A 24,362-nucleotide genomic window follows, 5' to 3' on the forward strand; every position below is an offset into this window, starting at 1 on the left:
ACATTCTTCTACTGTACCTCACCTTACAAAGAAGAGATCATCTACAATTCCTTTGTTAAAAAATTGCCGAAGAAAATAAGGGAACTAGTGGTACAAATGAACATCCCATGACGCATACACCAAATTCACAAACAAATGGGCTACTTTAGTCCCCATAGCCACACCTCAGAAAGTACAGTTGTGTACACTTACCATAAATGTAGATGTTCGAGTGTATTCACTGTTGCAGTCATTACATTTGGATTATCTGCCTGCAGGTAGCCCTCAGCTGGCCTGAATATCAAATTCTTGGATTCCTGCATTGGATGCTGTCTTTTCTTCCATGACGTCAGGTCATCAGGGGTATAAAACATGCAGCCGACACCATTACATCAGTTTTTCTTGCCACAGATGTCAGGTGCCCCCATAATGGAAAGCAATTATATGTTAGGTTACACCTCCAACAAAAAGAAAATACACCAGAAAGCTGAAATACACTAAACAAGAAGAAGTGTATACCCAAGAGAAGTCAGGGGGCTGGAGGGAGTGTAACCAGGACTGCAACAGTGAATACACTTGAACATCTACATTTATGGTAAGTGTACACAACTGTACTATGTTCTTCATGTTTCACTGTTGCAGTTATTACAGTTTGATTGATTCGCAAAGCTAAGGAAGGGAGGAAGAAGTTAGAGAGCATTAGGATTTTAGCTATTAAGCCCTGCAAAATCAGCTTTGGATTTAGAAAAAAATAGGCATGTGGTAATGCTTTGTGAAGGTATGTACAGAGCTCCAGGTACCAGCTTCTAGGATGTCCCTGGTAGGGACACCTCTGAGAAAGGCTGTAGAGGTAAATGCAGCCCTGGTGTAATGTGATCTTATGCCCTGTGGGGTAGGTTTTTCATGGTGCTTATAGCAGAAATTAATGCACTGGGCTATCCACTTAGAAATGTTTTGCTTTGAAATGGCCTTCCCCTCTGCCCCTGCAGCAAAGCCAACTACCAGCTCTTCAGATTTTCTGAGAGGCTTAGTCCTGTCCAAATAAACTCGAAGTTGCCTCTGCACATCCAAAGAGTGCAGTATTTGTTCTCCTTTGTTTTGTGGATTTGGGAAAAAAGTAGGCAAATGAATGGACTGATTAAGGGCCACAGTAGACACCACCTTGGGCATAAAGGAAGGATTGGTCCTGAGGGGCACCCTATCTGCATGGAAGATGATGAATGGCTCCACTGCCATGAGGGTCTGTAATTCAGACACTCTTCTTGCTGAAGTGATGGCTAGAAGGAATGCTGTTTTCCAAGAAAGGAATTTCAACTCTGGATCAAAAGGAGGTAGAGTGAGCTTTTCCAATACAAAATTAAGGTCACGGGCTGGAGTAGGGGCTCTCCTGGGTGGTCTTAAATTTTTGGCCCTCTGAGGAATTGCTTTACCAGGGGGTGAGAGAAGAGGGGTTGTTCATTATTATAATGAGCTGAAATGGCAGAGGCATGAATTTTAATTGACGAGAAGGAAAGGGCCTTGTGGAACATCTCTGTTAAGTACTGAAGAATATGTGGTAAGCTGGGCACTGTTGTGCCCATCCCCTGAGTCTGGCTCCAGCAACAGTATCTTTTCCACTTTTCAGTATAGGATTTCCTAGTACTAGGCCTTCTTACCTCAAGAATGACATCTAGCACCTGCTTACTGAGGGATGTTATTGGAGAGCGTAAGGAATTAGCCAGGCTGCAAGGTTCAGGGTTTGAAGTTGAGGGTTCAGAATCTGGCCCTCTTGCTGGGACAGCAGGTAAGGGGTCTGAGGCAGGTGCCATGGTTCCAGCAGTGACATACTAGAGGGGGTACCAGTGTTGGCGTGGCCAGTCTGGTGCAATCAGTATTGTCCTTGGTTTGTCCTGTTTGATCTTTAACATAACTTTTGAGAGGAGAGGCAGACGGGGAAAGGCATAAACTGAGATGCTTTCCCAGGTGAAGGACAGGGCATCCACTTTCCAAGCTTGACTGTGGGAAGTCCTTGTGCAGAATTTGTGAAATTGGTAGCTTTGAGGGGAGGCAAACAGGTCTATCTCTGGATTCCCCCATTTGTTTCTCAAAGGGTTGAATATCTTTGCGTTCAGTTTCCACTCGTGTGGGTCCATGAGATTTCTGCTTAGGTCATCTGCCAGTAAATTTAGCTTGCCTGGCAGGAATTGAGCTTGTAGGTGCACTTGGTAGCTCAAGGCTGTGTTCCACAGATCCATGGCTAGTCTGCAGAGAGGGTACAAGTGGGTTCCCCCTTGCTTGTTTATGTACCACATAACAGTGGTGTTGTCTGTCTTTACCAATAATTGTCCTGGAAGAATGTGGTCCTGGAAGGCTGTCAGGGAATTCTGTGCAGCTAACATTTCTTTTTGATTGATATGCAGGTGCATCTGACTCGGGTTCCATTTGCCCTGAATGCACTGCCCTGCCAAGTGAGCCCCCCATGCATAGTTTGATGCATCTGTTGTTAGGGTTTGGGCGGCAGGGGGTAGAGTGAATGAGAACCCCTTGTTGTGATAGCAGGCCTTTGCCCACCAAAGGAACTCTGGCTTTATATAAGGAATGATAGGAATCATTGATTCAAGGTCCTGAGAATGTTGACACCATAGGCTTTTTAGATACCATTGTAGTTTCCTCATATGCAGTCTTGCATATGGAATTAGTACAATGCAAGAGGCCATGAACCCCAGGGCTTGCAGGATTTTCCTTGCAGATAGCTGCGTCTTTGTGGCCAGTAGTTTGAAGTAGGCTGTCAAATAAACTTGTTTCTCTGGCGTGAGGTAAGCCATCTGGGAAGTTGTGTTCAAGCTTGCTCCCAGGAATACAATTTGTTGGCAGGGTACTAGCTTGAGATTTCTTTTCATTTATGGTGTACCCCAGTGAAGTTAGATGATTCTTTACAAATGCCAGATGTTTTACCAACATGTCCTGGCTTTCTGCCTGAATTAGACAATCATCCAGGTATGGATATATTTGAATATTTCTTTGCCTGCAAAATGCAATGACTAGAGCTAGACACTTTGTGAATACCCTGGGTGCAGTAGATAAGCCAAAGGGAAGTGCAGAAAACTGATAGTGCATGGAGCCTGCTCTGAAGCATAGGTATTTCCTGCAAGATTCGCTTATTGGAATGTGTAGGTAAGCTTCCTTTAAGTCTAAGGTTGCCAACCAGGCATCTTTGCTGAGCAGAGGAAGCAGCTATTGAAGTGTAAACATTTTGAGTTTTGGGATTACCAAAAAGGTGTTTAGAATAGAGAGGTCCAGGACAGGATGCCAGGAGCTGTCTTTTCTGGGTACCAGGAAAAGTCTTAAGTAAAAACATTGTCTCCTTTCTTCTGCTGGGACAGGTTGAATAGCCTTGATACTTAGAAGAGAGAGAACCTGCTTTTGAGCCTCTGCCCACTGATTTGGGGGTAGGTCTGGCCAACTGCTTGAGGTTGGTAAGGTGTCGAAGTGGAATCTGTATCCTTGGAAAACTATATTTAAAACCCATTTGTCCTTGGTAATGAGTTCCCAGTTTTTTTGCATGCAGGGCAATCTTTCTCCCTAAGGGAGCAGGCAGTTGAGCAGGACTTGGAAAGTTTAAGGTTAAGGCATTGTGACATTTTTCCATAGAGGGTGTCTTACTACTTCCAGCTTTGGAAGTGGGAGCCCGTCACTGCTTAGGCCTGTGAGTACCTTGAGACTGTAGCCTTGGTGGTCTGCTGTTCCTGGGTTTGGACTGAGAAGGCCTGGAAGAGACAGGAAAGGACCAATTCTTAGAAGGCCAATGCCTGCGAAATCTAGGAGGCTGTACTTGCTGGAAATCTTTAACAGTTTGCATAGATTTAGCTTTTTCCTCCATCTTTTTAAGGACTTCTGCTTTGTTGCCAAACAGGCAGTCTTGGTTTAAGGGAGCATCCAGTAATTTAGCTTTAACATGATTTGGCAAATTTTGCTCCTTAAGCCAAGCATGCCTTCTAAGTACTGACCCAGTGACAGCAGGCCTGCAAGATGCTTCTAAAGAGTAAAAACCACATTGCAAAGTATGTTTACCAACTTGTTCAGCAGAATGCATTAAATCCTGTAATTCTCTATTTTCAGCACAGTCAGGATATAACATCATTTTCTGTTTAAGTAGTCCCATAATATTCTGCTGATACTTTAACATATGAAACTGGCAGTTTAAGGCCCTAATGGCCAAAGTAGCAGAAGTGTATACCTTCTTACCCCATCTGTCCAAGGCCCTGGAATCTCTATCAGAGGGGGTAGGGTTGTTGGCAGTAGAAGTCTTAATGCCCTTAGATCCTTGAGAAATGGTCTCTGGGTCCACAGTAGGATTCCTGAAGAGGAATTTGTGAGAACCAGGTACTCTGTAATACCTGTCAGGCTTCCTGGGTGCTGGAGGTAAAGTGCCTGAGGCCAGGCTAGTTTCCAAGAAGGCATCATCTACAATGTCCAGGACAGAAGGGATAGCTAAAAGGCCTGTGTTGAGGGAGGAGTAAGAATTCCCTAAGCCTCTTTTTGGAGTCAGAGTAATCCTGGCTTTCCCAGTAAAAATGCTCCCTAAGAGTGTGCAAGATTACACCAAAAGAAAAATCTTCTGGAGGGGAAGCAGAAGGAATGGAATCTTCTGCATCAGAATCCTCATAGGTAGATAAGGGAAAATCCTGGTAATCAGAGGAAACAGAAATGTCAGAATCCTGATCAGAAGAATCAGAAGGAAAATCAGTTCTAGGTCTCTTAGAGGGTGAATCCCCTAATTAAAGTAATAAGGTCTTCAGCCATTCTTATCATTTGTTTTTTAGGCATATGGGCCTGACCATGTGGTTTGGACATCAGTTTTCTAGGCGTGGGTCGAGTTTTAGTCCTTGAAGAAGATGGCGTTGGTTTGAAATGCAAGTAAGCAGGCCTGAATGCACCCTCAGAAGCCGGTGCCTGCACAGCAGCTCCAGACCCATCCAGGGTAGAGACATCCACAGGTTCCATAGTTGAAGAAGCATCTCGCGGCATACCAGACTCTGAATGGGTCTCAGTAGAGGCCTGCGAATCTGAAGTAGTGGATATCAGGGGCTGCGAAAGCACCTCACTGTATACCAGTGAACTGACGACTAGCTTAACGGAAGCATCATTGGTAGCTTTGGACCTATTCGGTCTGTCGCTGTCTTTATCTTTAAGTTTTTTTGGAAAGTCGGATGGCTTACCAAAGCCATTTCTGGATAGTTAAACTGAGTACCAAAATAATTTGCTGCAAAAAGAAACCAACGACAAATAGCCCAGGGGTTGAATAAGGCACAAAACCAACAGCGAGGGACATCGTGGTCTGGGCCTAAGCAAGGAATGCAGTACGAATGAAAATCTTTATGAGGTATGTGCTTTCCACAGGTAATACAATTGTTAACTTTTACTGACATTGGTTAAAAGCAAGAAAAAGGATCCCCAATGGGGTACTTAGCTTTTTTTGAAGACTTTGGTTCTGAAACTCGAAAATGAAAATTTCAGGAGTCGGCCGACCCACACTTGTGAACTGCTTCTGCTTTGGGCACCGCGGGGCAAGAAAGACTGATGTAATGGTGTCAGCTGCATGTTTTATACCCCTGATAACCTGACATCATGGAAGAAGAGACAACATCTGAAGCAGGAATCCAAGACTTTGATATTCAGGCCGGCTGAGGGCTACCTGCAGGCAGATAACCCAAATGTAATGACTGCAACAGTGAAACATGAAGAACATCCTCAGATCTGTTCATAATATTGGTAAATTAATCTTACATGTGAAAAAGTTATGAACAGAAACAGAAGTGATATCAATTTCTGTAATAAGAAATAAGACCTCTATTTTTTTGTTTTGAGTATACTTTGTCCGTGTTTGCGTATTGTCATGTTATATCATTGCATGAGTGGCAAGTTTATTATGGATACCTTTATCGAAGTGCTAGTGGTAGTTTTATTAGATTATACCTTCATCAACATTCATAAACAGTTCTATGTCCAAAAAAGTGATTCTCTGTTAAATTGCTGCCAATGTAAAAGTTAAAAACTTGGTAGTAGAGTTCAATTGATGTATGAAAGAATTACATTGTTCTACTGTACCTCAGCTTACAAAGAAAAGATCATCTACAATTCATTTGTTAAAAAATTGCCGAAGAAAATAAGGGAGCTAGTGGTACAAATGAACATCCCATGATGCATACACCAATTCACAAACAAATGGGCTACTTTATTCCCGATAGCCACACCTCTGAATCTCAGATCTGTTCATAATATTGGTAGTTAACAATAAAAACAAAATCAAAAACTAACTCAAGCAATATACAAACGTTGTTGAAGTTTTGATTGGAAAAGTTTGAATTGGCTCTAGCAAACTCTGAGTTGTTTCTAGCAAGTTCATTTTCTTCACTGGAAGGTATGCAAGTAAATAAAGGCCTAATACCTAACGTAAGAAGCCCGGACTCTGTCCATCAAATGAAAAACAATGTAACTGGTTCAAAAAGTTCCAGGAGTCTTTGACATAACTATGGGTTCTTTAAATGACAGGATTTAAAATCTTGTCATGTTAAAAAGATATTCCTTTTGTAATACAACCAGGACTAGACACAATGGGTCTAAAAGGAGTGGAAAATTCAAGCTTATGGATTTAGGCATACCAAATTAGATACCAGTTCTAGAATGTTCTACAGGAACGAAGGAACAAATGCAAGGCGAGGTTCCAAGCATTCTTGGGAAACAAGATCTAATAACACATCATCAGTTTTCTCTTGTAAATATCAATACGTTTAAAAATGTGGAATATCTGTATTGGTCAACATTTCCTTCATCTACCTTATAAAATCAGCGTGATGCATAATAGCAAACCCACCCCCTTTATAAAACATAAAATGACAATTTAACAGCTTCTCCAAGCACTTTTATCTCTATTTCAGATCATCGAAATGGCTCATTATCGAATGCCATAATGTCGAACTGCAAAACCCGCACCCTAACAATATCAAAACCTCAAAACAGCAAATTTTTTCCGAGAACACACACACACCACAAGCACACTAAAAAGCAACAATCCAAACACATACATTTAAAAGTTACATCTAACCCTACACTACACTGCACATACACTTCTATCTATCCACTTACCTTAACCCAGACCCTAACCCTAAGGTCTGTCCCTATCTCACTCTCACCTCACCCACGCCCTAACTCACTTAACCCACCCCTAACCCCAAATTCGGTCACAATCGCACACTTACCTGACGTGCATTAACCCTAACTCACCCAACCCGTGCCCTAACCCGAACTTCCACACAATCACACACTTACCTTAACCCAACCTGTAACTTTCCACCACATCGCTGAAAACAGTGAAGCCACAACAACGGCCAACCGAATTCTTTCCCTAGGAAAGAATTCGGTTTTGTGCAGCTTCACTGTTTTCAGCATTCACGATATTGGGTTCGATATTAGATCATTCGAAATTCTGCCGTTTCGATGATCTAATATAGACCCCTTTTATGCTGATGTCCAAAACTGTAAAAACAATTCTTTGGTTTAGTGTTTGATAACTTAATTATATCCTTTTCACAGGATTCTTAGAATGTCTATAAATGTGAAATGATGGGCAGTGTAATACTAGAGGGTTTAGAAAATAAACTAATTTTCATCTAATTGTCTTTAAACAAAAAAAAAAAAAGCAAAGTTAATTTTTCTGACATAGACTTTTAAATTTATCATTGCCTTTTCTAGGTTTTCTCTTCTACTAGGTACAAAAGAGAAACTCAGTTTAACAATGCTGTAGTGTGCCTCAGGGAAAGTCTCATTCATATAATTTCAATTGCACTAATAGCCAGTTGCTCATCATCCAAAATTTAAGTCCTTCTATGGCCTCTGCCATGACCTCTTCCCCTGGTTTTGTCCTGAGAGTTTGTTTCATTACACTGGACAACATTTATGTGTTTTTTTTATTAATCAGATATGTCACTTTAACTGTTCATTGAGTAAATTGTTAGCATCATGAATTTTTTTAACTATTTAATTTCATGAGGGTGTACTGTATATTATTCTGATGATGTCTTAGACACAGAACTATATAAGTGCTAATAACTAATATATTGGAATAAAATAACCAGTCTGATTATTAAGTATAGGGAATTATGCCCATCAAATGCCAATGTCTAAGGGCAAAAGATTTTGTGTACTAGTATAACCTTGATTTATTTGAAAAAAAAAAAGATTTTAAGTATTTTCTTCTGATTTTTTTGTTAAGTTTTACTGCTTTGCCGCCTACTTTTTGGCATTTTCCGGCTTGCTAAGGTTTATATCTGTAACAGTAACAGTAACAGTACTTGGAACACATCTAGAGCCTGTTTACTGCATTTCCTGTGTTGCACTTACTTTAAAATTGTTTTTTTCTCTAAAAATGCATTTTACCTGATTTTGGCCTAGCACTCAAGTGTGGGGTCATTTATTGCACAGTTGTGATTATTTTGCTGCTTGTGTATCTCTGCTACCTTTAAACTACAACAAAAAGAAAAAAAAAATCTTGCTTTTTTCCCACTTTCTGAAAGTTAAGAAAGTTCAGTTACAGATTTGCTGTTCTGAACTGTTTGGAAGTTTCTAGAAGGCCAGTGCTTGCTTGGGCTAAAAGGAATTCTCTGTGTTCACCAGTGGGAGTTGTTAACACTGAACAGCCTGCCTGTCCCTGGAGGAGTGGTTACTACTTAGAAGCTGTTGTTTTATTGGCCATTTTGGGTCAATTCTAAACTCCTTGATCTCTCTCTCTTAAAACCAGGCTGCCTCGTGGTTTTGGCATCTTTTCAGGCTTGCTAGTTGTTGCTGAAGCACCTACCAAGGGGAGAAAACACTGAGAGAAGAAAAGGAGCCACTTTTGTGATTTTAAGTATTTTCTTCTGATTTTTTGTTAAGTTTTGCCGCCTACTTTTTGGCATTTTCCGGCTTGCTAAAGTTTATATCTGTAACAGTAACAGTACTTGGAACACATCTAGAGCCTTCTTACTGCATTTCCTGTGCTGCACTTAATTTAAAATCGTTTTTTTCTCTAAAAACTACATTTTACCTGATTTTGGCCTAGCACTCAAGTGTGGGGTCATTTATTGCACTGTTGTGATTATTTTGCTGCTTGTGTATCTCTGCTACCTTTAAACTACAACAAAAAGCAAAAAAAAAAACAAAAACATCTTGCTTTTTTCCCACTTTTTGAAAGTTAAGAAAGTTCAGTTACAGATTTGCTGTTCTGAACTGTTTGGAAGTTTCTAGAAGGCCAGTGCTTGCTTGGGCTAAAGGGAAGTCTCTGTGCTCACCAGTGGGAGTGGTTAACACTGAACAGCCTGCCTGTCCCTGGAGGAGTGGTTACTACCTAGAAGCTGTAGTTTTATTGGCCATTTTGAGGCAATTCTAAACTCCTTGATCTCTCTCTCTTAAAACCCTACAACTCTCTTTTTGCGTGGTTTTGCGCACTGAGCAGCGTCGGGCAGCACTGCCGAAACAGGTTATTCCAGGCTCCACAAAGTCTGCTCTTCACTTTGTCCCTTAGAACTGTTCAAACTCTCAAAGTAATCACTCTATTCTCTTTCTAAAGCCCTGCACTTGCTCAGCTCTTATAAGGAAACACTAACTAACTAAAGCACTACACCCTCCTTGACTTCTCATAAGTATTAGACTCCCGATTGGTCCTTCCTGATCAAGTGAAAAATCTGTTCCCTTCCCTAATCTGATCAGTAAAAAAACAGTTCCCTATACTAATCTGGTATGTCCAAGGGTCAGTTTCAAGGTTACTCTCCAGTCCAGATGGTGAATCTGGGAATTTTGAGGCAATGTTACAATTGCCTTATGTACACAGACAACCCTCTCCTCCTTCCAACAAACTCTAATACATGTGAGAGATGCAGTTACACAGCCAAACTAGAGGCAGAGCTCTCTCAACCCAAGACTGGCACAGTCAGTCAGGAGGAAAAGGTAACCACCCACACCACAAATCCAGTCTCACACTGACCTATTGCATCTGCATACCCAACACATAGACACACAAAAACATACTCGGAGGCTCTAAATAAAAATTTGCCTAAACAGCAAAGACCTCCTAAGCAGATATCCAAACAACAGCCACCCTTCAACAATACCCACAAATCACATATCTCACAAAATCAGTGTGCCTCACAGTCACAGCCCTTAAGGCCAAACAACACACCAAATACACTTTTTATAGGGGACTCTATTGTCCGGCACACTGACGTACCACTCACCAGAATGAGCAAGGAGAAGGTCACTGTAAGCTGCCTGTCAGGTGCCAGGATCCGCCACATAATGCTAGCACTCAGGTCACTCCAAAGCAAGTACAAGTATGACTCCGTCATTGTCCATGCTGGTGTGAATGACCTGAGATGTACCTCCCTGGACTACATGAAAAGAGACATAGAGGAGCTCTCTGACCATGTAGCCCAGGCTGGTATGACCCTGACCTTGAGTAGCATCTTGCCCTCACCAAGAATGATGCCACAGTATAAAGACAAAATGATCAGTTTCAACAATTGGCTAAAGTATTGGTGTCATTCAAAGGAGATCCAGTGTCTGTCAGCCTGGGATGACATGCTCGACAAGCCACGTTGCTTTGCTATAGACAGCTTGCACCTGTCACCCTTAGGCTTTCGTATACTGGCCAAGGCTCTTGCCACCCCCATAGTGCCTTTTTCAGGCAAGGCTCAAAGGACAAACCCATCTCCATAGACAACCCAAAGATAAAAAAACTAAAGGTGATACTACTCAATGCCAGAAGTCTAAACATCAAGATGCACACACTCGAGACTCTCCTCAATATGGAGAAAATTGATGTCTGTGCAGTAACAGAAACCTGGTTCAAGGCTCCTGAGAGCACCCCAGCACTACCAGGTTATAACTCATACCATGCGCTTTGGCCCCAAAACTCGGACTGAAGCACAAAAGGAAGGGGAGTATCTATATTTATCAAAGATACCTACACCTCCAGGTTAGTGGCACTGCACGAAGCATCGGAAACCATCCATGTGCAACTAACAGCGGGCAAAACTGCCTTTCAGTTTATAGCCTGCTACAGAATACCCTCCCTATTACAGGAACCCCACTTGGCATTCCTGAGAACACTGGAGAATATGAAGGTCTCTCCAAACACTATGTTATTGGGTGACTTCAACTACCCAAACATTGACTGGGAAAACTACTCAAGCCCAAACACCCTCGCCCAACGGTTCCTTGAATTTATAAACTCTAACACAATGGAACAACTGGTCACCACTCCCACAAGAGGGAACAACATATTGGACCTGGTCATCACCAACATGGGGACTCTATGTTCCACACCAGAGGTAAACCCCTCATTGGTAAGATCAGACCATAAACAAATTTCCCTGGACATACATATCCTGTCCCCACCCCCAGCCAAGGAAATCACTGTAAAGAATTTCTCAAAAGCCAACTTTGCACTTCTCAAGACTAAGGTGGAATCCTTCAAAGCCCCTGGGCCAGAGGATAATACAGCCCAATCCGCAGAATACTTTACAAATGCATTCTATGAGCACCTGCAGGAATGCATGGATTGTGCTATCCCAAATAAAACCAAGACTCACTCCTCCAAAAACAGGAGACCGGTCTGGTGGACCCCGGCCATAAATAAGCTATACAACAGAAGGAGGAAGCTACTACATGACAGAGCAAAATCCCAAAAAGGGAAGGCATCTCTGATCAGTATTAGCAAGAAACTTTGATCCCTCATAAAATCATCAAAGGCCAGTTTCGAAAGAAAAATTGCCCTAGACACTAAAGATAATCACAAGGCCTTCTTTAGTTATGTCAGGAACATGGGTGGAAACTGCCAGATATGCTCTGAATTGTTGCATAACGGTACAAAATATACTGAACCTACAGACGTTGCCAACATCCTGGCAGACAGATTGAGTGCAAACTCCCCCCCCTTCCCCCCAAAGGAGCAAACGCCTATCCCAACTGAATGTAATCTTCTTGACATCACAGATGCACAGGTGAAAGCTGCCCTCTCCAAAGCAAAAAACACAGCATCTATGGCACCGGACGGTGTCCCAGGTTGTGTCTTACATGAGCTCCAAGAAGAACTGAACCCTCACATTAAGTCACTGTTCAAACTTAGCCTTACTACAGGATATGTACCCAAAGAATGGCATACAACTACAGTGGTCCCACTCCACAAAGGTGGTGCCACAACGGACTCAGGAAACTATCGCCCTATAAGCCTGACTAGTCTGGTCTGTAAAGCTATGGAGCATATTATCATGGAACTCATAAACAAAGACATTAGGAGCCTCCAGACACTGGACCCTACCCAATTCGGCTTTGTTAAGGGCAGATCTTGCCTCTTAACCCTAGTTGATTTCTTTGAAACAGTTACCAAAGCCATAGATGAGGGCAAGGTAGTCCACACAGCCTACCTGGACCTCGCAAAAGCCTTCGACACAATACCCCACTCGGGCATCATAAATAAGCTTACCAGCTTAAATATCAACCCCGATATCACAAGATGGGTTGCAAACTGGCTCAGAGATAGAACCCACATGGTCAGAATCGCAAGTGCCATGTCCGAATCCAAACCAGTTACAAGTGGCGTCCCACAGGGCTCAGTTCTGGGACCTCTCTTGTTCAGTATATATTTCTCTGAGGTTCACGCTAACATGGGGGGATTATGGCTGAAAAAGTTCACAGATGACTGCAAACTGGGGACCATAATTGAATCTCCAGCTGACACAAGCATCCTCCAAAAGGGTCTCACAGAGATGGATGCTTGGTGCCAGAGCCACGGCCTCAAGCTAAATGCTAAAAAGTGCATAGTCATCCCCTTTGGGAAAAACAAGGTGCCCACAAATTACCACATAGGTGGTAATCCATTAAGTACGGAAGAAGTAATTCGAGATTTGGGGACCAACGTAGATAGTAATCTCTCCTTTGATAATCACGTTACCAAAGTGGTTAGAAAGACCTTCTATATAGCCCACCTTATCACAAAAGGGTTTGCATCTAGATCAAGAGAGGTCATTGTGCCCCTCTACTCATCACTCATCAGGCCCATAATTAAATACAATGCCCCTTTTGGGATGTACCTTACCCGACACCTGCAGCAACTGGAGAGACCCCAAAAGTACCTCACCAAGAGGATCATGGGCTACAAACAGATGTCCTATGCAGCTCGACTAAAGAAACTCCAACTCTACTCAGTTGCTTACCACCTACTCAGAGAGAGGCGATCTATGCCTGATGTACAAAGCCATGTCAAACCCAGAATTAATGGACATGCTCCACCTCAAAAAATCCAAGTCCCTTAGAGCTACACGCTCCAGGGACCTAAACCTCAGCACAAAAATAAATAGGACATGCTGGAGGGACAGATTCATTTCCCAGAGGCTCCCCTCACTCTGGAATAGAATCCCAATTCATGTTAGACATAGCCCCTCGCTGACCCTCTTCAAGTGAAATTTGGACGCGTGGATGGGAAATTGCAAATTCACCCCTGGGATCTCTCCTGTGTCCCTGCTAGACAGAGGCACAGTAAACTAATCTTAAAAGGGTACCTTCTGTGACCTACTTTACAGAGGCATAGTAGGCTAATCTAATAGGGAGGGGGAAACTAAATACACTCTGGCTAGGCTTATAAATGCCCTAGGGCAGATAGGTTCATAGGTTCATAGGTAGATACTAGGCTAAGTCACATAGAAAAGCCACATGGAGAAAAACATGAAAAAGACCCTGACAAACCAGAGTTTTAACTGTGTAATGCCATAACCCTGCATTGAAAGACAGTCATGGAAACCATGCAAAACAACACCTTAAGGATATACTTGTTCTCCAACACACTGGCTTCTGAATGCCAACTGACATTTTTCTTTTTTATATGTTGTCTATTAGTATGTATATATGTAAACAACATTGTTAATACTGCAGTTGCCCACATTTACTGATGGCACAAACCATTGCTGAGATTAAAAAAAAGATTTCCTAACCAGTACATCCATTTGATAATTCTTCTTCTTTTGGCTTTTTCCCAGTTAGGGGTCACCACAGTGGATCACCTGTCTCCTCATGATTGGCAGTGGAGTTTTACAGTGTCGAGTTGCCAGCCCAGCACCCAACCTTCCACAAAAGGCACACACATGCACACACTCACACCTAGGGCCAATTTAGAGTGTCCAATCCACCTACAGCATGTCTTTGGGAGGAAACCAGAGCACCCAGAGGAAACCCACGTGACTACAGGGAGGACATGCAGACTCCGCACAGAAGACACTCCAGCCAAGAATCAAACCGGAGAACCTCTTGCTGTGAGGTGGCAACGCTAACTACTGCACCACCATGGCCATCCATTTGATTATTAAATGTAAAAAAAATACAGTCATCTAGCCTTTGTTTACTTGTTTGAGTCAAACTGCCTATTGATTGATGCTGGGCAGGTTACTTGAGCTGTAGGTCTAGCTGCTTTGGTTCAAGAAGAGGTAATCAAGTAACTATACTTTTGTGGGTTTACCTGGATAACAAAATAAAGAGATTTGATAATCTGTTCTGCATTTATTGTAGAAGCATTTCAAAATCATACCTGGAAATAATAACATCTGTTTTGACTGTTTAAGATTAAGCAGGTTAAAATATTAACATTGTCTGAATGTCAATAATTTTAGTGTATAGAAACATTCATAAGATGGTCTAGAGATAAATACATTATTACTAGTATCATAAAAGGCAAAATGCCTTTACCTTCATGACCTAATGTGAATGGTTATAAAAGTGTTAAAGAAATTACAATGGCAGTAGGTGAAGAGGATTGTTTGATAACCAGTGCAGCTATATCTGCTTAGTGACCTCTGCAAGATTTCATTCTTTTCTTTTGTATGTCTAAAACGAGTTGAAGTTTATGGTTTACAAATGCCATGTGAAAGGTCATAATGCCCCACACAAAAGTCACTGACAATATTTATAGCACAAACTAATCTTGATGTCTGCTGTTTCTGAGCCGATGTATCAGAATATGTAATTTCCATATTTTTGTTACATCTAAAAATCAAGCAGCATGCCTTTTTCAGGTTATTACTTTTTTGAAGCTGCAATTTATAAAAGTCACAGTGATATTATTTATGAAAGTGGTGTCCTTCTTGATATAGCAAATGCAGTATCTATTGTACAAGCCACAGAAATGAAATTTGAGAAAGCAGTACTCTTCAATAGTCAATGTTACTTATATTGTCCATTTCTAAATCACGATATGTTGATGCTTTATTTTAGGAACAGTATATGGTCAGGGTATAGATTATAGTAGAATTTACTACTGGCTACTCTGAGGTAATAAATTATACCATTACAGTACTCCTTTGCCAAGTGTCTTACCATATATTATTGCAACTATGCCATTTTAATGGTCATCGTGTGTGTGTGTGTGTGTGTGTGTGTGTGTGTGTGTGTGTGTGTGTGTGTGTGTGTGTGAGTGTGCATGGGAGCATGTGTTAAAATGGAACTTTTTTTTAGTGTTATTGTTTTAATATATGCACAGTGATGTAAAAGTGTAAAAGTTTCAAAATGAAATTAGTTATAATTTTCTTCCTGAATGCTTGATATGTGTGTGTTGTGTGCATATATATAATATATATATATATATATATATATATATATATATATATATATATATATATATATATATATGTTCACTATCATAATGTCTATGATCAGTTCTAATTTTGAACTAAAACGTCGACCTGTTTTCTTGAAACATAACAAGGTAATGTTGATTCGGCATGAATTGACATACCGTTTCCCCTGCACCTATCACAAAAGGAACAACATTTCTGTTGTCAACAGTACTAATATACTGCACAATGCTATACTTTATGTTTTTGCAGGGGAACAAGCCCCCCCCCTTCACCCCCCCACCCCCTTGGGGGCTGCAACACCCACACCCCTAGAAAATTATAAATTCCAACTCCGAGATAGCACTACAGTGAGGAAAGGGATGAGTTACCCAAACAGCACTGTACCACGATCTCTGACAGTATGTCGAGTTCATATCAGTGAATGCCCAGTGCATTTGCTGATATGAACTTTTGATATGGAGATGTTCAGCAAGATGGACATTCAAAAATCCAAATTTCAAGTGTTTCATTTGCGAAACATCTCCGCTCACAATATTCATAGTAAACCATATATATATGTATATAATATGTATATATATATATATATATATATATATATATATATATAGAGACACACACACACACACACACACACACACACACACACACACACACACATTTAAAAACTCCTCATCCCATGTCATTTGTCTTGCTGATAGATTTTTCTTTTGACTCCCATACTAGTTGGACTTTAGCTTGTGCTTTAAAAATGACACAGAGTAGAAAATATACTTGCAGAGAAGTATTGCATTCAGAATAATCCATCAGGCATCACACCATCCTTGCTAAAATGAAAATGGTAGGAGCTGTTCTTTAAACAGTAAGCAAGTGGCCATGATCCCCCTTTTCAGCAAAAATAATTATTTTACTTTTACCACTTGGTCAGAGAAACTATGAGGAGCCTCGTAGCCATTCATGTCTCAAATGCCTTGTTCCCATGGTGACCAGTATTACCTCACATTAACAGATTAGCATTTATTCAATTAAAGCTCTGCCAAGCCCAGTAGACAGTTTTTTTTTGGAGTTTGTGTATGAACACATTACATGACAATTGGTCTTTTATTTAAAATCAATGTTAAAAATAATAATACATTTCAACAGCAGACAGAAAACTGTGCATGGTAGTGGGTAACAGATGCACAGTTGTAAGGTGGTCTCAGTAAACATTTTGTCATGTGTCTTTCTGAAGTTGAACCATTTCACAGTGTATAAATTACACTATTTGGGCAAAAAGAATCATTTTGTATAGCTGTGGATACTTCATATTTACAGATTTAGAGGGCGGTATTTTGGTAAAAAAATAGACTTAGAAAAATGTCAAACCGCACTATTAATGTAGTGTTCTAAAGTGGTAATAAACACATGGAGACCCCTTAATAACAAGTGCATCTACTCATTACAGCAAATCTATTTGCTAGGAGACTAAACAATTTCCTAAAAAAAAAAAAATGCTGAAAAGACATTATTAAAACTTCAATTGCTTTATGTGATAAATGCCTTTACTCTTGCAATAATAAAAATAAAATAAAGTGCATAAAATAAAAAAAATAGAAACAGATTTATTTTGTACATTTTAAACTATACAACCACTTGGCAGAGGGAACACAGTGCTGTGTGATTCACAACCACATCTGATTGTTCATTCCCACACCTAAACTGTGCTACAAATCCTTAGTGATTGGAAAAACTAATCTGCCACCTGATCAGAAAGAGCTCCTAGAAGCGCTAACAAAACCTTCTCTTCAGTCCATTGCCACTCAGAACATCAGACAGTAACATCCCTTGCAGGTAGAGTGCCTAGACTCCTTTGTCACAGCCTTCCTGTCTAACTATTTAATACCACAGGAAGTAGCGGGTGTCTTAATTGAGATCTGCAAATCAGAGCTCAGAATGATTTATACCACAGTTCTGTGGCATCTCTTAATATATTGCATACTTACTTCATTTTAAGGGTAGATTAACTTGTTAAGGATTGTTTTGGCAGCACAACTCCTAGCTGAAATTTTCTGAACATTAATTTAAAAGATAAATATCACATTTGTAGGGCATTCCTGTATACAGTGTACATTTGTTTGTACTTTTTAAAGCCAAGTTACTTACCTCAAATGTGTATATCTTTTCTAGCCTTTAACATTATGAGTTCTTTCAAAATCAGTGTAGCTCTTAGGCACAACCATTTCATTCATGTCTCAGACTGTTCATTCAGTACACCCTTACTAATCTACAGCTATGCAGTACCTTGGAATTGATTAAAACACTCAAAGAAGAGGTAGTTAAAGGAAGTATGCATGCAGTTTATATAATTGGCTTCTGTGGATATATTTACTGACTATAAAACTCAAATATTTAAAAAAAAACATCGCAGGGATGCTCTAGGCTTTGAACAGCTTTAGATATGGAGAATAAACATAAAGAAGCATTGGTAAGAAATGACTTACAAGTTTGAGTTGCACTATTTATGTAATAAACTTTATAATGATGTGTGCATAAAAAGTAAAAACAATAACATTTTTATGCTTCTTCATAAATATATACACATGTTTTAACCATATTTTTGAAGCCTAATAGAAGCTGAGATGGGGGAATTATTTTAAATCAAAATAATGTTTTACAAAAAACTCAGCTTCTGAAAGCAAATGTATGGGTTATTTATTTTATAAGTACAATATTTCCCCTTATTGTGGGCTTTGAAAGATAATAATGGATATTTGAGATATGTGGTTCCCTCCCATATGGCCTTGTGCCTTATAACACCCATGGATGGCTTGTTATTTCTCTGTTCCGCCCACCAAGTATGGCATTATTGCTTACTTGATGGTTCCTATGTGAGTCACTTCAGTTCATAAGCTGGCTTTTATTTTATAGACTTACTGCTGTGAATCATCAAGGTGGATTTCATTCAGGATTTACTCCAGCTGTACGATACAATGTCTAATCAGGACACTTCCCTTTACTAATGCATCTTCTAGAATGAAAGTATTTACAAAATGAAAATTTCTTTACAGAAAATCAAAGCAAATAATCACAGCACTTTAAAAAAATGCAGATGCCACTAATGCTGGATTAAAGAAAGCTTGGGATTTTGTATGCTGTTGATATTATTGTTTTGCAAATACACATTATTCTTGCTTTTATAATATTTTCAACAAATATTGTTATAAAAATGTCAGTGATGTGTTACAGTTGTTCACTCATACAGACTGATATTATAGGCATTACTAGCAAAGATCATGGTGTTTTCAGAAGATGCTCGAGTATAGTTTTGGTGAAAATATACTTCAGTTTAAAATAATATTTCAGAAAACAATTACATTTAATGAAATTAATGACATGCTGTAAAAATCTACATCAGGATGGAGAAACTGTGAGGGATGCTTTCTGTGTTGAGTAGGCATTATGAGGTATGCAGTGAGGCTTAAACATGATTTTATATAAATGAGCACAACATTTGTTAATGCCTCACAATTCAACTGACTCATAAAAATTTAGTAGCATTATGTAAGCATAACCAATTATAAAGTGGTGTTACAGTTATCTGATGTGGCTGTCTGATATTAATCAACATATGCAGTATTTACCCACTAGCCCTTATAATTCCAAACAGAATACAAATTATTGAACGTAACATTGTATCTTCTGAAAGGATACAATCAGATGAATAAAAGTGTTGTCTTGAAAGACCATATAAGAAGTCCTATAATGAATATCTATAATGACTGTGACTAGGTTTTATCTGATGCATTCAGCCCTGGGAATATTAGCTGTGTTTTCCGATGCACCATGATTTTCATCATAATCTCTCTTATTGTCTACCTGCCCTTCAAATTATTTTAAAATACTTACCGTTTTCATTAGAAAAGCAGGACCATAAACTTAAGAAAGTCTTTAGAGCTGGGGGCATGTGTAACAGCATTAAAAGTTATAAATGAAAGATTATAAGGGTTTTGGCTAGGATAATGTGATAAAGCAATTAACATTGGCATTGTAGCTTAAAAAAATGCTATGCATCCAAGAGATTTTAATTTCGAAGTAGAAGTCATTCAGATAATTTTAGCGAACCTGAAGACACATCCACTATAGTATGCAGTTGGTCACAGCACAAACAAATAAATGTTCATGTATCTACATGTAAAGCCAAGACCTGCAATCCAGTTTATATAAGTGGAAGGAAGGAAGGAATCACATGTTTACATTAAAAATATTATTGCCCATGTCTACACCTCTTTGTTGATTGGGTCTCCAAACTATTGACAAATACTCCTTGCTTTCAAACTAAGCATTTATCATGGCAAAGTATATATCTAAGCAGTTCACCAAAACCTTCTGGAGCCAGACATATTAACACTTAGTCTGACATTAGTCATCTAGAGGACTGAAGTACATGGTGTCCATCTTCAAACAATCCTGTTATGAAACATTTTGTTTTAATGTAGTCAAAGATCGAGTTCTTAGAGTCTTAGGTGGTCCTTCATGGGAGTGTCAGTGTTATCAAAATGGAAACCTATGCCTTGCCTGCTCACTCCAACTATTGCAAACTAGACTCACATGAGCTTGATTTACTTAACCATTTTTGAATAAATTTCAGTAATATACCTTGCTTTTTGTTTAAGATTTTTAATCAGCACCTGACATTAAGATCTGTGCTACAAAAATTATGCAATGTTGAATTTATGAAATCCTTCCTCTCTTCTGTCTGAAAAAAACTTACTATCTCTCAATATCAAATATCCCATGTCAGATAATGACTTCAAACCAAAGAGGGGCTACAAAAAGCAAATTAATGGATGAGTCTATCTGGAGTGGTGTGTGTGGATCTATTATGATAGATCAGTGACCATAACATGTCATCAAATAACAGATGGTTATCTGTGATTGGATGATCTCAAATACCTCAACATTTTCTTCCTGTTTGAAGATTATTTGGTTTTACTTATGTTTAAATGGAGTTAAGCTATAACAGAATATAAGGAACAGACCCAATGTGAGGCAAAAGCCAGGGACATTTTTTGGAATCAGAGATTGTTGAGAATATCCACATATGCATATGCTCATATATTAACACACATGTACATGTCCACACAAACAAGAGTATGATTTGTGAACACTGCTACATCTGTGACAATGACATGAATGAATAAATACATAAATTACTGCAATGCAGGAATGTATATTCTCATCCCTCTGCTGTCGGAATACATTACTCAAGCAAATGTAACCACCCACCCATAATTTTCAACATATTAAGTCAAGCATCAAGGTGAAATCTCAAAGTAATGGGGGACAGGACCAACATCAGAGTCAGATATTATTCTTATATCCTCACAAATTTGCTTGAATAATAGTGTTTTCATTAGCATATCAGATCTGAAACTCAGATGTCTGTCATTATTTAGTGACTGCAATTGTCACTGATTAGACAGAAAAAAAAACACATAAACATCATGAGGAACAGACCTAAATATGAAACAAAGCCAGGTACTTTCTGCGAAACCAGAGTTTTGAAATACTCTATGCACTGCTACACACACACACACACACACACACACACACACACACACACACACACACACACACACACACACACATATATATATATATATATATATATATATATATATATATATATATATAAATTATTCATACAAGCATGCACACACTAGTGTGTGTGTTTATGTGTGCATGCAAATGTGCAAACAGACACACACACACACACACACACACACACACACACACACACACACACACACACACACACACACACACATGACCACCATCAATTGCTGCACTTGTATGACTATACATCTCCAGAAGTTTGCCTGTGATCAAATGAATAAATAAATACCTAAATTAAATGCCACATAAATCTCTGTTCACTGCTGTTGAAATACAGTGCCCAACCAGCAAATATTCTCTTTTACCACGACATGCCTCTCAACCTCTCAAAATGCAGAAAGCTAAAAAATATTGGGAGACAAAGGACCAATATCAGGGACAGATATTACTCTAAGATATTACCCTTATATACTTAGAATGGCAGGCTTTGCATTAGCATGCTTTTTTTCTGAAGGCTATTAATTATAAAACTCAAATGTCTTGTCATTAGTTAGTGACTGCAATCCTCACTGATTTGCCTAAAAAAACATGAAATTTACAAGGAACATGCAAAATATAAGTCATTTTCGGAAATCAGGAACAGTTCATAGATTCCACACCCCACACATACCCACATAAATAACTACATGAATACACACACACACACACACACACACACACACACACACACACACACACACACACACACACACACGCATGCACACACACTTTCATCCTCAATCATCTGATCATCTGAGACACCTGAGTCAATATAAATGACTCCTCACTGTTTCATACAACAGCCCAAAGAGAAACTTTTATTGTTTTGTCTTTGTTTTCTACTAAAGGAAGGAAGACCTGGTATAAGGTGTGATCACCTTATTCTAGGAAAGGAGTAGACCCAGAGCTGGGCTGTTATGAAAACTATCTGGTAAGCTGATTTTTTTTTTTCTGAAAGGGAACTTTGGAAGGTCTCAGAGCTCCACACATGAGTATGTGTGGAATTCTAAGCAGGATAACCATAACAGTAATGCTAAATTATAAAACAGAAGTACAAGAAAAAAAAAAAGAAAAGAAAAACAATAATTGATTCAATTTATATATGTATGTATGTGTGTATATATGTATTTATTTATTTGTTACTGGAGTTGCAGATCATCAGTCAGTACATTAAGCCACTTCTCACTCTCAAGAAATAATATTGATGTGAAAATAATTTTGGAAAAAGCATTATACATCTCAGACCACAAACATACTACTTCAGAAAAACTCATTAAAATTGTGTCTCAGGTTAGACCCGCCATTCAACTTCAGTCTCCAGACAGGAAATATAAGGAAAAAGATTAGCCCACTCTTTTTCTAGTCTGACAAATTCTCCCCCTTTCTCTTGAAGGCCTCCAGTATACTAATGCTCAAACTCATTTTTGTCCTCCAGCTGAAATACTTTCTCACCTTGGTAGCATCTCCCTCAAACAGAAATTCTTCACACATTCATATAATCACCAGTAAAATCTGCAGTTTCATCACACTTTCCTCAAACATGAACACCATTGCAAAATTTTAGAAAAAACAAAATGGAGTCTGGTCAAACAAGGAATTGGCCTTCTATTCTGATCACAGCTTTTCAATAAATAACCCAAAACTAGTAAGATATCTATCATCCCTTACTCTCACGGGTCAACCCCCCCCCCGAATCTAAACTCCACTGTACAGATCACTGTTTCTTTATACTAAGCTCCAAACACTGGGAATCTGCCTCTTCCCATCTTAAAGAACCTCAATATTCTAAGCCTAGTTAAAGACAAATCTTCTCACTATCCAAATATAAATAACACCACTGAGGATCCAATCACTGGTTAAAAAATAATACATTTTATAATAATAAATAAAATGACTGAGCGATTTCGTCTCAACAGAGGGTCTTCATCAGAATAACATAAATGGATAAGCCAACACATTTTATACTGTTGAAAAGGCAGTGCTTTGATGCAAACAGGTGCATAGGTTACTTGATGATTACGAACTTCTCTTAAAGGCACAGGCCACCATAACACATGACCTCAATATTCTAAGCCCAGTTACAGACAGATCTTCAAAAAGCTTGCTAGATGTAAATGCCATTTCTCTGTTCATTACCTAATTTTCTACAGTCTGTCATTATCTTCTCATTCCCATGTAAGGCCTTCCCAAAACATCGTCCACTCATTTGTTACTTTGATGTTTTTGTATAATTGTTTTTTTGTAATTTGTATACAACGATACATAACTTGTTATTATTATTATTATATTTTGCTCATTTTATATTTTGTATCCCATTGCACTTGCAATTTGCACTGTTCCTTATTTTCATTTTCTTCAGGCTAAGACTGACATTTGTTATTCGTGATCAGCAGTCCACCCAGGTAAACAAATAAAACTAAATAAATGCATTAATGCATAAATAAATAAATACATACTGGCATACCTACATAAATAAATACTTCCTCAAAACTGACTTGCCAAAAACAATGACTAAGTATTTGCCCATCAGGTAGAAAGGCCTTTATTATTAAACAGCTACCTGTAAGTTGACAACAGAACATCTTTCCATCCGTGAAATAAAGTCAGCCACATAAAAAAGAAAAAAAAAATGTTTCTGGCTGTGGATGTTTTCGTTAATATTCCAAGGAACTCATTTTGTATTTTTCTTTAATTTACATATTTTCCATTATTCATATTAAAACTAAACTCAGTTGGGATCAGTTCATTCAAGTTTGAAGTACATTTCATCAGACAGTATTTATAAAAAATGAGTCCTTAAAAGTTTCTGTTGATATATGAGCACTGTTGTCCAATGATCAATTCAATATGGCTGCAGTTGAGTAGAACTCAATCTACAGGCATGATGTTTAATCGATATTACTAAAATCCTAATATTTTCTTCAGCTACAGAGGAGAAAAAACATTCTATTATAATGAAATCCTTTTTGATGTATTTATTCACAGACTGACTACAATCCAAATTGTCAGAACTAAGACAGTTCCTCAGATATTGGAGGAAGCAAATAGAGAGAGTTGGAATGAGTGCTTTACATCAACCCACTGATGAAAGACTGTGGGTTTCCACTTTCAGCTGAT

The sequence above is a fragment of the Protopterus annectens genome, chromosome 3.part0, assembly GCF_019279795.1.
Source record: "Protopterus annectens isolate FY-2018-M chromosome 3.part0, PAN1.0, whole genome shotgun sequence".
NCBI classification, from domain to species: Eukaryota; Metazoa; Chordata; order Ceratodontiformes; family Protopteridae; genus Protopterus; species Protopterus annectens.